Consider the following 18,315-nt stretch of genomic DNA (forward strand, 5'->3'; position numbering starts at 1 on the left):
GGATTTAGTAGAGAACAACGACGATAAAGTTCACAACTTTTGGCCGCTGATAAAAAAAAGCCTTGCCTATACCGGAAGTAGCGTGACGTCACAGGGGATAGGGCTGCTCACATTTCCCTATTGTTTACAATGCAGCGAGAGAGATTCGGACCTAGAAAGCGACGATTACCCCATTAATTTGGAGGATGAAAGATTCATGGATGAGGAACGTGAGAGTGAAGGACTAGAGTGCAGTGCAGGACGTATCTTTTTTCGCTCTGACCGTAACTTAAGTACAAGGGTTCATTGGATTCCACACTTTCTCCTTTTTCTATTGTGGATCACGGATTTGTATTTTAAACCGCCTCGGATACTATATCCTCTTGAAAATGAAAGTCGAAAAGGCGAAATGGACATTCACAGTGACTTTTATCCAAACGACAATACATCGGCGAAGCTCTTTAGCTACGGAGCTAACGGGATAGCATCGTGTTTAAGTGCAGATAGAAACAAAATAAATAAACCCCTGACTGGAAGGATAGACAGAAAATCAACAATACTATTAAACCATGGACCTGTAACTACACGGTTAATGCTTTCCAGCCTGGCGAAGCTTAACAATGCTGTTGCTAACGACGCCATTGAAGCTAACTTAGCTACGGGACCTCGACAGAGCTATGCTAAAAACATTAGCTATCCACCTACGCCAGCCAGCCCTCATCTGCTCATCAACACCCGTGCTCACCTGCGTTCCAGCGATCGACGGAGCGACGAAGGACTTCACCCGATCATAGATGCGGTCGGCGGCTAGCGTCGGCTAGCGCGTCTGCTATCCAAGTCAAAGTCCTCCTGGTTGTGTTGCTGCAGCCAGCGTCTAATACACCGATCCCACCTACAGCTTTCTTCTTTGCAGTCTTCATTGTTCATTAAAAGAATTGCAAAAGATTCACCAACACAGATGTCCAGAATACTGTGGAATTATGTGGTGAAAACAGAGCTTTTTGTATTGGATCCAATGGGGTCCGAATACTTCCGTTCACTCCGTGACGTCACGCGCAAACGTCATCATACCGAGACGTTTTCAACCCGAAGTTTCGCGGGAAATTTAAAATTGCACTTTATAAGTTAACCCGGCCGTATTGGCATGTGTTGCAATGTTAAGATTTCATCATTGATGTATAAACTATCAGACTGCGTGGTCGGTAGTAGTGGGTTTCAGTAGGCCTTTAAGGAAGTAGGCGGCCGTTTTGGTAGTTTTTACCTTTTCAAAACCAGTACAACAGTATCAACCTTAAGAAAGTCAGTGACTTCACTATAAAAGTAGGTGACATTGTTATCACCAGGAAAGATGAGGTCACGTACCCAGGTTCCATTCTAGAGGTTAATCTTCCCTGTGATAAAATGGCAACCAAGGTAATCAAAAAGGTCAACCAACGAACGAGATTTCTCTACAGAATCTCCTCTCTGGTCAACAAAAGCACCATGAAGATTCTAGCGGGAACTCTCATTCAACCCTTTTTCGATTACGCTTTCACCTCCTAGTACCCTAGCACCTCCAAAACCCTCATATCTAGACTCCAAACATCCCAGAACAAGCTAGTCAGGTTACTTCTAGACCTCCACCCCAGATCACACCTTACTCCTACCCACTTCTCCAAAGTGGGCTGGCTCAGGGTGGAGGACAGGGTTAAACAACTTGCACTGAGCCTAGTCTATAAAATCCGCTACACCTCCCTGATACCGAAGTACATGTCAAACTACTTCCAGGACGTAAATGACCGCCATAACCACAACACCAGGGGGAGCTCCACAAACCACGTTAAACCCAGATTCCGATCTAACAAAGGTCTTAACTCATTCTCCTTCTATTCCACATCAATATGGAATGCACTCCCAACAGGTGTAAAAGAAAGTGCATCCATATCCTCCTTCAAAACCGCACTAAAAGAACACCTCCAGGCAACTTCAACCCTTGACTAACACCCTTCCCCTCCACATCCCACCTCCCCGGATTGTAAATAATCAAATGTATATACTCGTTGTTATGCTTTCTGAACTCACTTTGTTCACTGCTCGCTGTACATATCCTTCCAAGTCAGACCTACACTGTTTCAATGTCCATTTCTCAGATGATGCAATTGTTGATGACTAAAGTGCTGATATCAAACCCCCCGGATTGTAAATAATGTAAATAATTCAATGTATATACTCTGATGATTAACTTGTGTGATGACTGTATTATGCTGATAGTATATATTTGTACCATGAATTGATTAACGTGGACCCCGACTTAAACAAGTTGAAAAACTTATTCGGGTGTTACCATTTAGTGGTCAATTGTACGGAATATGTACTGTACTGTGCGATCTAATAATAAAAGTTTCAATCAATTAATCAATACAATGATTAGATTTGTCGTCAAATAACTAGAAAATTGCAATTTTTGGTAGAAATTCCGTGTGAATGCTCAAGAGCCAACGCCGAATTGAAATGCTAACAGTTACCTACTCAGTGGCCGCCCTGAGATCGGTAGGTTGTGAGTTCAAACCTCGGCCGAGTCATACCAAAGACTATAAAAATGGGACCCATAGCATCAAGGGTTGGAATTGGGGGTTAAATCACCAAAAATGATTTCCGGGCACGGCCACCGCTGCTGCTCACTGCTCCCCTCACCTCCCAGGGGGTGAACAAGGGGATGGGTTAAATGCAGAGGACAAATTTCCCCACACCTAGTGTGTGTGTGACAATCATTGGTACTTTAACTTTAATATTATTATTATTTTAAATCCCCTGCTGGCCTCACTATGGACTGGACTCTCGTTATTAACCGTATCCACTCGGCATCCATTGCACCGGTTGCATCTTCGGCCCCTTCCAAGGTTTCTTGTTGTTCCCATGGGGTTGAGTTTTTTCATGCAAGGATGTCGTCGTGTTTTGTGCAGCCCTTTGAGACATTTGTGATTAAGGGCTATTAAAGTAAACGTTGATTGATTGAATGATTGAAAATGCTAGCATGCTATAACATTAGCCTACATCAAGTACCAAAATATGACAAGTGTATGCCTAAAACATTTTAAAATAAATATAGCATACTCATGTTAGCATGCTAACAGGTATCATTCGTAAAGTAAATACAAAGCCCAAAACCAGTGAAGTTGGCATGTTGTGTAAATCGTAAATAAAAACAGAATACAATGATTTGCAAATCCTTTTCAACTTATGTTCGATTGAATAGACTGCAAAGACAAGATACTTAATGGTCGAACTGGAAAACTTTATTTTTTTGCAAATATTAGCTCATTTGGAATTTGATGCCTGCAACATGTTTCAAAAAAGCTGGCACAAGTGGCAAGAAAGACTGAGAACATTGAGGAATGCTCATCAAACACTTATTTTGAACATCCCACAGGTGAACAGGCAAATTGGGAACAGGTGGATGCCATGATTGGGTATAAAAGTAGCTTCCATGAAATGCTCAGTCATTCACAAACAAGGATGGGGCGAGGGTCACCACTTTGTCAACAAATGCATGAGCAAATTGTCGAACAGTTTAGGAACAACATTTCTCAACCAGCTATTGCAAGGAATTTAGGGGTTTCACCATCTACGGTCCGTAATATCATCAAAAGGTTAAGAGAATTTGGAGAAATACCTGCACGTAAGCGGCAAGGCTGAAAACCAACATTGAACGCCCGTGACCTTTGATCCCTCAGGCGGTACTGCATCAAAAAGCGACATCAGTGTGTAAAGGATATCACCACATGGGCTCAGGAACACTTCAGAAAACCACTGTCAGTAAGTACAGTTCATCACTACATCTGTAAGTGCAAGTTAATACTCTACTATGCAAAGCCAAAGCCATTTATCAACAACACCCAGAAACACTGCCGGCTTCGCTGGGCCCAAGCTCATCTAAGATGGACTAATGCAAAGTGCAAAAGTGTTCTGTGGTCTGACGAGTTCACATTTCAAATTGTTTTTGGAAACTGTGGACGTCATGTCCTCCGGAACAAAGAGGAAAAGAACCATCCGGATTGTTATAGGCCCAAAGTTGAAAAGCCAGCATCTGTGATGGTATGGGGGTGTATTAGTGCCCAAGACATAGGTAACTTACACATCTGTGAAGGCGCCATTAATGCTGAAAGGTACATACAGGATTTGGAGCAATATATGTTGCCATCCAAGCAACGTTATCATGGACGCCCCTGCTTATTTCAGCAAGACAATGCCAAGTCACGTTTTACAACAGCGTGGCTTCATAGTAAAAGAGTACGGGTACTAGACTGGCCTGCCTGTAGTCCAGACCTGTCTCCCATTGAAAATGTGTGGCGCAATATGAAGCCTAAGATACCACAAAGGAGACCCCTGGACTGTTGAACAACTTAAGCTGTACATCAAGCAAGAATGGGAAAGAATTCCACCTGAAAAGCTTCAAAAATTGGTCTCCTCAGTTCCCAAATGTTTTACTGAGTGTTGTTAAAAGGAAAGGCCATGTAACGCAGTGGTAAAAATGCTTTTTTGCAATGTGTTGCTGCCATTAAATCCTAAGTTAATGATTATTTGAAAAAAATATATATATATGTTTCCTAGTTTGAACATTAAATATCTTGTCTTTGCAGTCTATTCAATTGAATATAGGTTGAAAGGATTTTTAAATCATTAAATTCTGTTTTTATTTACGATTTACACAACATGCCAACTTCACTGGTTTTGTATTTGACACTGAGGTATACACCTGCAAATTTTGCAAAAAATAAAATAAAAGCTAACATGCTAGTTTTAGAAGGCTGCGGGCCATTTGTATTATTTTATTTTAATTATACTGTGCGACTGCTGTGGTTTTAGTTATATGTATTATGAAACCTATTTTGCTGCCCTCTTGGCCTGGTCACTCTTGTAGAAGAGATTTTAATCCCAATGAGTTTTTATCAGGTTAATAATAATACTAATTAATAAAAAAGGTCCACTGTAGAGGGCGCTGGTTGGACATAAGACTCCAAGTGAAGGGAGAAGTCCTCAGCTTTCTGCAAATGTGGCCCCCAAAAGATTTCACTTGAATACTACACCAACAAGCCGTCTGCAGGGTTAATAACATTATTTTATGCATTTTATGATATATTTACCAGCTTGGATTTCATCACAAACTTTACATCTATTTTTAAACTCCCGAGACGCAGCAATGCATTTTTGTCCTCCGTGGGGACGAGTGATTTATTGTCTCTAATGAGAAACACTCGACAAGAATACAAGATGTTATCTAGAAGGACATCCTGTGCTTTCTGGTCGTGTGTGCTTTGTTGTGTGTCCAATGAAATAGAAGACACGTCTTCCAAAAATGGCTGCCACAATGACATGTATCCATTGTCCTCTGTAGTGGACATGAGGACTTGGTAGTTACTCGTAGTCCATCCATTCATTTTCTACTGCTTGACCTGTTCGAGGTGACGGGGGGGTGCTGGAGCCTATCCCAGTTGTAGTCGGGCGGAAGGCGGGGTTCACCCTGGAGAAGTCGCCACCTCATCACAGGGCCAACACAGACAACATTCACGCTCACTTTCACACACCAGGCACCATTTAATAATAAGCCAGGTGCATGTCTTTGGAGGTGGGGGGGAAGCCAGAGTACCCAGAGAGAACATGCAAACGCGATGATAATAACAATAATAATAACAATGTGCATTGTAGGACAAATCATTATTTTTTCCTTCATGTTCCTGTATGATTTTTCCTAATCTTGCGGGCTGCAAAATCAAGAAACCATACCCATAATATTAATCATAATAATAATAGTAATGATAATAAATATATGATGAAATAATAACAGTAGTAATAATAATAGTGTGCATTGTAATATATATATATATATATATATATATATATATATATATATATATATATATATATATATATATATATATATATATATATATATATATATATATATATATATATATATATATATAAAAGATATGTAAAGACCCTCTCCATCAAAGAAGAGGATGTACGCCGGCAGTTCTTGAAGCTGAATACGCGGAAGGCTCCCGGGCCGGATGGTGTCTCCCCCTCCACTCTCAGACACTGTGCGGACCAGCTGGCTCCTGTCTTCACTGACATTTTTAACACCTCTCTGGAGCTATGCCGCGTGCCGTCCTGCTTTAAGACCTCTACCATTGTCCCTGTCCCCAAGAAAGCACGGATCACAGGACTAAATGACTACAGGCCGGTCGCGCTGACGTCTGTGGTCATGAAGTCCTTTGAGCGCTTGGTCCTGTCCCACCTCAAGGACATCACCGCCCCCCTCCTGGACCCACTGCAGTTCGCCTACAGAGCCAACAGGTCTGTGGATGATGCAGTGAACCTGGCCCTCCACTTCATCCTGGAGCATCTGGACTCCCCAGGAACCTACGCTAGGATCCTGTTTGTGGACTTCAGCTCTGCCTTCAACACCATCCTCCCTGGCCTGCTACGAGACAAGCTCTACCAGCTCAGCGTGCCCGACTCCCTCTGCAGTTGGATTAATGACTTCCTGACAGACCGAAGACAGCACGTACGGTTGGGGAAGATTGTCTCAGACAGTCGAACCACAAACACTGGTAATCCTCAGGGCTGTGTACTCTCCCCCTGGTTCTTCTCCCTGTATACAAACTGCTGCACCTCCAGTCACCAATCCGTAAAACTGCTCAAGTTTGCGGATGACATCACCCTCATCGGGCTCATCTCGAATGGCGATGAGTCCGCCTACAGGAGAGAGGTGGACCGGCTGACGTCCTGGTGCAGCCTCAACAACCTGGAGCTGAACGCCCAGAAAACAGTGGAGATGATCATGGACTTCAGGAAAGTCACAGCCCCACCATCCCCCCTCACCCTGATTGACTCTCCCACCCCCGACCCCATTGTGGACTCTTTCCGTTTCTTGGGCACCACCATCACCCAGGACCTCAAGTGGGAGCTGACCATCAGCTCCCTCATCAAGAAGGCCCAGCAGAGGATGTACTTCCTGCGGCAGCTGAGGAAACTTAAGGTGCCGACCGAGATGCTGGTGCAGTTTTACTCAGCCATCATAGAGTCCATCCTGACCTCCTCCATCACAGTGTGGTTCCCCGGCGCCACAGTCCAGGATAAGAATAGACTGCAGCGCATCGTACGTGCTGCTGAGAAGGTGATTGGCTGAAAGCTCCCATCCCTCCAGGACTTGTTCTCCTCCAGGACCAGGAGGCGTGTGGGTCGGATCACAGCTGACTCTTCTCACCCTGGACACACACTATTCTCCCCTCTTCCCTCAGGCAGGAGACTACGCTCCATCCAGACCCACACCTCCCGCCACCTGAACAGTTTTTCCCCTCGGCCATCAGGCAAATGAACAATAACTCCTAACAGCAGCTCCTTGAATTCCTTCTAAGTCTATCTGATAGCTCAGTTACAGCTCTTTTTATTACCAAATATGTGTTGTATGTGTTTTATGTCGCACGTTTGCACCAAGAAAAATTCCTAGTTTGTGAACCCGTTCTCAAACAATAGCAATAAAACTATTCTGATTCTGATTCTGATTCTGATATATATATTATCCCTTAAGTTCCTGTATGATTTTTCCTAATCTTGCGGGCTGCAAAATACAGAAACCCAACGGATAATATTAATCATAATAACAAAACATTTTTATGAAGTAATAATAATAATATTGTGTATTGTGAAAAAAAAGAGATATATATAAATATATAGTATATATATTACGGAGCTGGGATGAGGTGGCGACTTGTCCAGGGTGTACTCTGCCTTCCGCCCGATTGTAGCTGAGATAGGCTCCAGCGCCCCCCGCGACCCCGAAGGGATTAAGCGGTAGAAAATGGATGGATGGATATATTACGGAGCCCCTAAAGGGACATGGGGGATTTTTTTTTGTATTATTATTATTTTTTTAAAATATGTATCTCGTGCTCACGAGATACATATCTGGTGCTCACTAGATAGTTTCTCGTACTCACGAGAAACTATCTCGTGCGCACGAAAAAGTTTCTCGTGCTCACAAGATACATATCTGGTGCGCACTTTATCTTCCTGGTTATTGTAACGCTACGTGTTTGACATTATTTAAGACTTTATCGTGCCCGGAAAAGGACAGTTTTCCTCTTCTGTGGCATTAATGTGATTTAAAGGACTGTTAGTCCGATGTTGATGTGATAAAACTTTTTTCTTGTTTGGAAGATACACACACAATTGTAACTGTTATTTCTTCCTGCACATAATAAATATGTACAATGTGTTTGGATGTATTCATTTATGTAAAATTGTCATTAAATGTAATGTTGCCTGACAAAAATTGATTCGACGTAATATTTTGATATTTACACATCGCATATTTACACACGCGCATTTTACTAGAATACCCTTATGACTGAGCATCACATATATCAACATCAAGTACCTACTGTACTGTTTACTTGTTGAAATACCCTTTTTAGAGCAAATATCTACCCAAATGGCCACTTTGTTGCTGCCAAAAATGTGTTTCTAGTAATATTTTGATATTGACACATATAATCTCTGCATATTCTACTAGAATACCCTTATGAGCATTACATATATATAAATCAAGTACCTACTGTACTGTTTACTTGTAGAAATACCCTTTACAAAGCTAAATTATGCCAAGACAACCACTTTGCTGCTGCCAAAAATGTATTTTAAGTAATATTTTGATACTGACACATCTCATCTCTGCATATTTTATTAGAATACCCTTATGAGCATTACATATATCAAAATGAAGTACCTACTGTACTATTTACTTATTGAAATACCTTTTTTAGAGCAAACATCTACCCAAATGGCCACTTTCCTGCTGCCAAAAATGTATTTCAAGTAATATTTGGATATTTACACATCGCATATTGACATATTTTACTAGAATACTCTTATGGGCATTACATATATCAAAATGAAGTACCTACTATACTGTTTACTTGTTGAAATACCCTTTTTAGAGCAAATATCTACCCAAATGGCCACTTTGTTGCTGCCAAAAATGTATTTCTAGTAATATTTTGATATTGACACATCTTATCTCTGCATATTCTACTAGAATACCCTTATGAGCATTACATATATATAAATCAAGTACCTACTGTACTGTTTACTTGTATAAATACAAATGCAGTTGAATATGCTACAAAGACAACATATTTGATGTTCAAACTGATAAACCATTTTTTTTTTGCAAATAATCATTAACTTTAGAATTTGATGCCAGCAACACGTGACAAAGAAGTTGGGAAAGGTGGCAATAAATACTGATAAAATTGAGGAATGCTCATCAAACACTTATTTGGAACATCCCACAGGTGAACAGGCAAATTGGGAACAGGTGGGTGCCATGATTGGGTATAAAAGTAGATTCCATGAAATGCTCAGTCATTCACAAACAAGGATGGGGCGAGGGTCACCACTTTGTCAACAAATGCGTGAGCAAATTCTTGAACAGTTTAAGAAAAACCTTTCTCCACCAGCTATTGCAAGGAATTTAGGGATTTCACCATCTATGGTCTGTAATATCATCAAAGGGTTCAGAGGATCTGGAGAAATCACTGCACGTAAGCAGCTAAGCCCGTGACCTTCGATCCCTCAGGCTGTACTGCATCAACAAGCGACATCTGTGTGTTAAGGATATCTCCACATGGGCTCAGGAACACTTCAGAAACCCACTGTCAGTAACTGCAGTTGGTCGCTACATCTGTAAGTGCAAGTTAAAACTCTCCTATGCAAGGCGAAAACCGTCTATCAACAACACCCAGAAACGCCGTCGGCTTCGCTGGGCCTGAGCTCATCTAAGATGGACTGATACAAAGTGGAAAAGTGTTCTGTGGTCCGACGAGTCCTCATTTCAAATTGTTTTTGGAAACTGTGGGCGTCGTGTCCTCCGGACCAAAGAGGAAAAGAGCCATCCGGATTGTTATAGGCGCAAGATTGAAAAAGCGGCATCTGTGATGGTATGGGGGTGTATTAGTGCCCAAGACATGGGTAACTTACACATCTGTGAAGGCGCCATTAATGCTGAAAGGTACATACAGGTTTTGGAGCAACATATGTTGCCATCCAAGCAACGTTACCATGGACGCCCCTGCTTATTTCAACAAGACAATGCCAAGCCACGTGTTACATCAATGTGGCTTCATAGTAAAAGAGTGTGGGTACTAGACTGGCTTGCCAGACCTGTCTCCCATTGAAAATGTGTGGCGCATTATGAAGCCTAAAATACCACAAAGGAGACCCCCGGACTGTTGAACGACTTAAGCTGTACATCAAGCAAGAATGGAAAATAATTCCACCTGAGAAGCTCAAAAAAATGTGTGTCCTCAGTTCCTAAACGTTTACTGAGTTTTGTTAAAAGAAAAGGCCATGTAACACAGTGGTGAACATGCCCTTTCCCAACTACTTTGGCACGTGTTGCAGCCGTGAAATTCTAAGTTAATTATTATTTGCAAAAATAAAATAAAGTTTATGGGTTTGAATATCAAATATCTTGTCTTTGTAGTGCATTCAATTTAATATGACTTGAAAAGGATTTGCAAATCATTGTATTCCGTTTATATTTACATATAACACAATTTCCCAACTCATATGGAAACGGGGTTTGTATATTATATATATACATATATATATATATATATATATATATATATATATATATATATATATATATATATATATATATATATATATATATATATATATCACTGATAAACACTCGAAAACTGTCACTGAATGTCTTAGTGTGATGTCATTCTGTGACAGACAAATGGTACACAGCTCCAGTATGTGCTGAGAGAAAAATGTGTTACATTTGTGTAATGTTCATATATATATATATATATACATATATATATATATATATATATATATATATATATATATATATATATATATATATATATATATATATATATATATATATATATATATATATATATATATATATTTAGATACACACACACACACACACACACACACACACACACACACACACACACACGCACACACATACACACACACATATATATATATACAGGTATATATATTTATATTTGGGTAGATGTTTGCTCTAAAAAGGGTATTTCAACAAGTAAACAGTACAGTAGGTACTTGATGTTGATATATGTGATGCTCAGTCATAAGGGTATTCTAGTAAAATGCGCGTGTGTAAATATGCGGTGTGAAAATATCAAAATATTACGTCCAATCAATTTTTGTCAGGCAATATTACATTTAATGACAATTTTACATAAATGAATACATCCAAACACGTACATATTTATTATGTGCAGGAATAAATAACAGTGACAATTGTGTGTGTATCTTCCAAACAAGAAAGAAGTTTTATCACAACAACGTCGGACTAACAGTCCTTTAAATCACAAAAACTGTCCTTTTCCGGGCACGATAAAGTCTTAAATAATGTCAAACCCGTAGCGGTACAATAACCAGGAAGATAAAGTGTTTGTCTTACACCTAGTAATCCGCTGTGGACACACCAAGACAAAAATGTAGGTCCAGCGAGCGCTGCGCGCCCCTGCGAAGGAAATACATTTTTGGCAGGCATTCACATTTTGCCACAACACACATGGGGGAAAGTCCTAGTTGGAAATACAGCCAAATTATCTCCTAAACTGCCATTGATTGATTGAGACTTTTATTAGTAGGTTGCACAGTGAAGTACATATTCCGTATAATTGACCACTAAATGGTAACACCCGAATAAGTTTTTCAACTTGTTTAAGTCGGGGTCCACTTAAATTGATTCATGATACAGATATATACTATCATATATACTATCATCATAATACAGTCATCACACAAGATAATCACATTGAATTATTTACATTATTTACAATCAGGGGTGTGGAGGGGGGTGGGGGGTGGGGGGTGGGGGGGGGATATGCACATCAAGTAGTGGACATAGAGAGAGAGAGAGAGAGAGAGAGAGAGAGAGAGATCAGAAGGCATAAGAAAAAGAATCTGCATTTGATTGTTTACATTTGATTATTAGCAATCCGGGGAGGGTGTTAGTTTAGGGTTGTAGCTGCCTGGAGGTGAACTTTTATTGCGGTTTTGAAGGAGGATAGAGATGCCCTTTCTTTTATACCTGTTGGGAGCGCATTCCACATTGATGTGGCATAGAAAGAGAATGAGTTAAGACCTTTGTTAGTTCGGAATCTGGGTTTAACGTGGTTAGTGGAGCACCCCCTGGTGTTGTGGTTATGGCGGTCATTTACGTTAAGGAAGTAGTTTGACATGTACTTCGGTATCAGGGAGGTGTAGCGGATTTTATAGACTAGGCTCAGTGCAAGTTGTTTAACTCTGTCCTCCACCTTGAGCCAGCCCACTTTAGAGAAGTGGGTAGGAGTGAGGTGGGATCTGGGGTGGAGGTCTAGAAGTAACCTGTCTAGCTTGTTCTGAGATGTTTGGAGTTTAGATTTGAGGGTTTTGGAGGTGCTAGGGTACCAGGAGGTGCATGCATAATCGAAAAAGGGTTGAACGAGAGTTCCCGCCAGAATCCTCAAGGTGCTTTTGTTGACCAGAGAGGAAATTCTGTAGAGAAATCTCGTTCGTTGGTTAACCTTTTTGATTACCTTGGTTGCCATTTTGTCACAGGAAAGGTTAGCCTCTAGAATGGAACCTAGGTAGGTGACCTCATCTTTCCTGGTGATGACACTGTCACCTACTTTTATGGTGAAGTCATTGACTCTCTTAAGTTTGATGTGGGACCCAAACAGGATGGATTCTGTTTTACCCAAGTGGATGGATAGCTTGTTGTCAGCGAGCCAGGTGCAAGTTCTACAGAGCTCAGCACTGAGGATTTTCTCCACGTGTGACTTGTCCTTGTCTGATACCAGCAAGGCAGAGTCATCCGCAAACAAAAACAATTCACAGTCGCATGCCGATGACATGTCGTTTATGTATATTAGGAACAGTAAAGGTCCCAATATACTGCCTTGGGGGACTCCACAGCTCACCGAGAGGGGGGGGGGGGGACATGGTGCCGTTCACCTCTACCACCTGCTCCTTCCCCTCCAAGTAAGACTGCATCCAGCTCCAACAGTATAGCGTGGTTAACGGTGTCAAAGGCCTTCTGAAGGTCCAGCATGACCATGCCGCAGTATTTGCCCGCGTCCACCTCATGTTTGATGTGGTCGGTCAGATAGAGAAGGCATGTGTCAGTGGAGTGGTTAGTTCTGAAGCCGGATTGGAATTTGTACATGAGTTTATTAGTGGCAAGGTAACTATCGACCTGTTCATAAACTATTTTCTCCATTACTTTCGAAATGGAGCTGAGAATAGAAACAGGTCGGTAGTTGCCGGGTTCCAATTTGCTTCCTTTTTTAAAGAGGGGAGTTACTCTTGCTATCTTAAAATCTTTTGGTACTTGGCCTTGTGTAATTGATAGGTTTATTATGTGCGTGATGATCGGGGCAATGATGGAGGCAGAGTCCCTGAGGAATCTGGAGGGAATATTATCAAGGCCGGTGGCCTTGTTAGGGTGGAGCGCGCTCAATTTTTTAAACACCTCATCAGCTGTGACCATTTCTAATTTGAAATCATCGTTGGATACTCCTAGCTTTCTGTAGAAGGCTTTAATGTGTTCTACACCAAAGCGACCAGAGTGGTGGGACAGCTTGTTGACAAGAGTTGCGGCTATGCTGGTGAAAAAGATGTTAAGTCTGCTAGCTACCTCCATTTTGTCTGTAATGAGGGAGTCACCCTCCTTGATGCTGATGTTGGTGAGTCTTGTTTTAAGTTTCTGGCTGCAACCAGGAAGCTGGTTGTTGAGAATTTTCCAGAGCTCACGTGGCTTATTCGTGTTTTCCTCTATTTTGTCGTTAATGTAATTTTTTTTTAAGGATTTAGTCAGGTTGGTTGACTTATTTCTTAATTTATTGCATTGCTTTTTGAGAGTTGAAAGGAGTAATTTCAGGTTGATATTATTGGGTTGTTTATCTACTTCTGTTTTACATTTTTGGTATTCAGAGTATTTCCTGTCTCTGTCTTTTATGGCAGCTAATAGGTCCGGATTCATCCATGGTTCCGAGCAGGCTTTGATCCTGACTGTTTTCACGGGAGCCATGTCATTTAGTATCTTTAGGAACGCCGTTTTGAAGCGATCCCAAGCGACATCGACCAGGTTGCTCGCGAGCACAGGGGACCAGTCCCACTCATCTAATTTTAAATTGAAATTGTCATTGGAGTATTTTTTGAGGGATCTGGATTGGGCTGTTATGTGGCCATTGGCTTTAGGTTTAGCTATTTTATGGGTGCAGAAGGTTAGATAGTGGTCGCTAAGACCACAGATCATGACCCCACTATTTTTTATTTTAGGCCGGTCTGAAGTGAGAATGAGATCTATGGTTGATTGGGTGGAATCACACACCCTTGTGGGTAGCGCTATTAGCTGGGAAAGACCGTGCAGATTACAAAACTTGCTGAAGGATCTGAAGACAGGCGCATCTTTGCGTTGAATATCTGTGTTCAGATCCCCAGTTATAATTTTCTCCATGTTGTCTGTCCCCGCCAAGCATTCTTCCAAAGCCCCATAGAAATCACTCTGATTAGGGGGTCTATAAACAGTCCCTATAAATACCGGCTTAGCGTTTTTAAATTTGATTTCCGCCCACACAGATTCCAGGTCATTGTGATTAAGATCAGTGCGAGTTATGTATTTAATATCCTGGTGAATATACATACAAACGCCCCCACCGTATTTATTCCTATCCTTTCTGATAACCGAAAAGTTTTGTATTTCTATCTCTGAGTCAGAAATACTTTGATCAAATTTGGTTTCAGAGAAACACAAGATTTTTACCTTCGTGTTGAGGAACATTTATCTGATTTGGTCGAGTTTGGCTCCAGAGAGGCTGTTCACATTAAGGTGGATGATGTGTAGTCCACTGGAACCAAAAAGAGCATCAGAGTCCGCTGTGTTGTGGTACTGACCAGAAAAATTGTTGGTTATTATTGCTGTTGCAGTTGAAGAGCAAGGAGAGAGAGGAGAGAGAGAGAGAGGGGCATATTGATCGTCCTCCAGGTGAAGGGGGAGGGAGAGAAAGGGGGAGGGGAGGGAGAGGGAGGAGGAGGCCATGTAGGGTTGCTGGGGGATGGGTTGGGTTTCCTTTTGGCGGGCTTTTTTGAAGACAAAGAGAACGAGAATAACGAAAATGTTTGTGTAAAGGCGCCTCTAAATCCTGTGTATGCCGCGTCCTCGACCGTCCGGGACCCGGGAGAGGTCGCGTGGACCCCCGCCATCTCGTGCAGTTCCCCGCAATCACCGATGTCTGGGTCGCCGTCCACCGCAGCCGCCGCGTCGTTCACCGCCGCTGAGTCGCTGCCTTCTCTGATGACCGGGTCGTCCTCCACCGCCGCCGTCGAGCCTCCGACCGTGTCGATGAACGGGGCGAAGTCCTCCGCCGAGCCGCCGACCGCTGGAGCACAGGTGAGCTTGAGCTGAGATGAGCCGGTAGCCGAGTTAGCTTCGATGGCGACGCTAGCAGTAGCATTGCTAGTCTTCGCCAGTCGGGACAACATTAACCGTGTTGTTGCAGGTCCAGGGTTGAGTTCAGTGTCTCCTGATAGTAGAAGTAATAGTAGTATTATTGACTTTCTGTCTATCCTTCCAGTCAGAGGCATGTTCACTTTGCCTCGATGTGCAGACAAGCACGATGCTAACACGTTAGCTCCAAAGCCAAGGTGCTTCGCCGATGTATTGTCGTGGAGATAAAAGTCACTGTGTATGTCCATTTTGCGTTCTCGACTCTCATTTTCAAGAGGGTAGAGTATCCGAGGAGGTTTAAAATATAAATCCGTGATCCACAGTAGAAAAAGGAGGAAGTGTGGGATAATCCGAGCAGTTGTTTGGATTCCCGATCGGGAGCGAAAGAGGGTGCGACCGCTCATCTCGGCGTCTCAAGCACTCTCCATTTTCACACACACATCTGCACGCATCCAAAGCTTTCTCGTGCGCACCAGAAACTATCTGGTGCGCACCAGATATGTATCTCATGAGCACGAGAAACTTTTACGTGCGCACGAGATAGTTTCTCATGCGCACGAGATACATATCTAAAAAAATAATAATAATATATATATATTTTTTTTAATTCCCCCATGTCCCTTTAGGGGCGCTGTAGTTCCCTCATGTTCCTTTTTTAATTTTCCTAATCTTGCTGCCTATTAAAAAAAAGCAACTCAACCCATTATATTAACAATAATGATAATAAATAATTATAATTAATCGATAATAATAATTCTGATTAAATAATGTGCATTGTAAAAAGAAAATACAATTTTTTTTTTTTTCTAATGTTCCTGTATGATTTTTCCTAATCTTGCTGGCTGCAAAATAAAGCACCCCAACCCATAATATCATTATTATTAATAATAATGATATGAAACAATAATTCTGATGAAATAACAATGATGGTGGTGGTGTGAATTGTAAAGAACATTTTGACTTTTTTCTGTATGTTTATAATGGATGTCCTGATTTTGCTGGCATTTTTAAAGTAACGTTACCCATAATAATATCAATAATGATAATAATAATAATGTATTGGCACCTTGCAAACGCCCCATGGTCGCCCTCCAGACAATAAAATAATCCCAATATAGAATTCACAAGAAAAAATGCCAAAAATGTATCCAAATCAAGTGTTTTCATACAAAATGGAGATTGTTGAAGCATAAAAAAAGATCCAGACGCAGTAATGCATGCAAGTGTTCTCTTCAGAATATGAACGGTCATATTCCAGAACGTTTCAGGGATTTCCCAACGCAAATGTTGACAGTTTGGGTTTTAATGCAGTGTAATTAGACGTGCTGTGCTTTCACGCTGCTTAGTGATGATGATGAGGAAGTTAACAATACTGCAACTCATAAATGGAAATATTTGTCATAAAAATAAGCCCTTTGGCGCTCATATTTTATGTCGACTTTACACCAAGGTGTGTTTAAAATACTGTAAAGTCTGAGCGTGTTTGAATCGTGCCAGGTTACAAACGCTTCCCCTCGCCTGACAAATAGGAGCTGACGAGGCGGCAGCGCCGTCGTTTATCAGCTGCTGTCCGCTTACATGCAGACTGCAATGCCTGATGGGAATCTCCATCAGCGTCGAGCGGAATCAAACTGGTTTGACTTTCATGTCACAACAAGCAGACTTTGAAGTTGATACATTTGCAATAATCTGTCTGCCGCAAAAAAACTTTCTGGCTCAAAATTAGCAAACACACAGAACTTTGGGAAAGATCCAATATTGGAATTTGAAGATGCAAGCAGCCACTTGAATGTGGAGAGCACATGACATGTATCATATACGATATCATATTACATGTATCATGTCAATCAGTCAAAAGGTATTTGTATTAATCGTAAATGCCTCAAAGGGCATCCCCTGATGTGAACCCACGTCCTGGCAAGGAAAAACTCTGAAATCCATATTACAAACCCCATTTCCATATGAGTTGGGAAATTGTGTTAGATGTAAATATGTAAATATAAACGGAATACAATGATTTGCAAATCCTTTTCAACCCATATGCAATTGAATGCACTACAAAGACAAGATATTTGATGTTCAAACTCATGAACTTTTTTTTTTTTGCAAATAATAATTAACTTAGAATTTCCAATGTAGTTGGGAAAGGGCATGTTCACCACTGTGCTACATGGCCTTTCCTTTTAACAACACTCAGTAAACGTTTGGGAACTGAGGAGACACATTTTTTAAGCTTCTCAGGTGGAATTCTTTCCTATTCTTGCTTGATGTACAGCTTAAGTTGTTCAACAGTCCGGGGGTCTCCGTTGTGGTATTTTAGGCTTTATAATGCGCCACACATTTTCAATGGGAGACAGGTCTGGACTAGAGGCAGGCCAGTCTAGTACCCGCACTCTTTTACTATGAAGCCACGTTGATGTAACACGTGGCTTAGCATTGTCTTGCTGAAATAAGCAGGGGCGTCCATGGTAACGTTGCTTGGATGGCAACATATGTTGCTCCAAAACCTGTATGTACCTTTCAGCATTAATGGCGCCTTCACAGATGTGTAAGTTACCCATATCTTGGGCACTAATACACCCCCATACCATCACACATGCTGGCTTTTCAACTTTCTGCCTATAAAAATCCGGATGGTTCTTTTCCTCTTTGGTCCGGAGAACACGACGTCCACAGTTTCCAAAAACAATTTGAAATGTGGACTCGTCAGACCACAGAACACTTTTCCACTTTGTACCAGTCCATCTTAGATGAGCTCAGGCCCAGCGAAGCCAACAGCGTTTCTGGGTGTTGTTGATAAA

The 18,315-nt window shown here is 41.5% G+C and overlaps 1 protein-coding gene across 3 annotated transcripts in view; it reads right to left on the reverse strand.

The window, feature by feature from the left end:
* Nucleotides 1–18,315, reverse strand: part of znf385d (zinc finger protein 385D) — a 528,085-nt gene that overhangs the window by 377,983 nt on the left and 131,787 nt on the right. The window lies entirely within an intron of this gene.

This window comes from Entelurus aequoreus, linkage group LG11 (genome assembly GCF_033978785.1).
Source record: "Entelurus aequoreus isolate RoL-2023_Sb linkage group LG11, RoL_Eaeq_v1.1, whole genome shotgun sequence".
NCBI lineage: Eukaryota > Metazoa > Chordata > Actinopteri > Syngnathiformes > Syngnathidae > Entelurus > Entelurus aequoreus.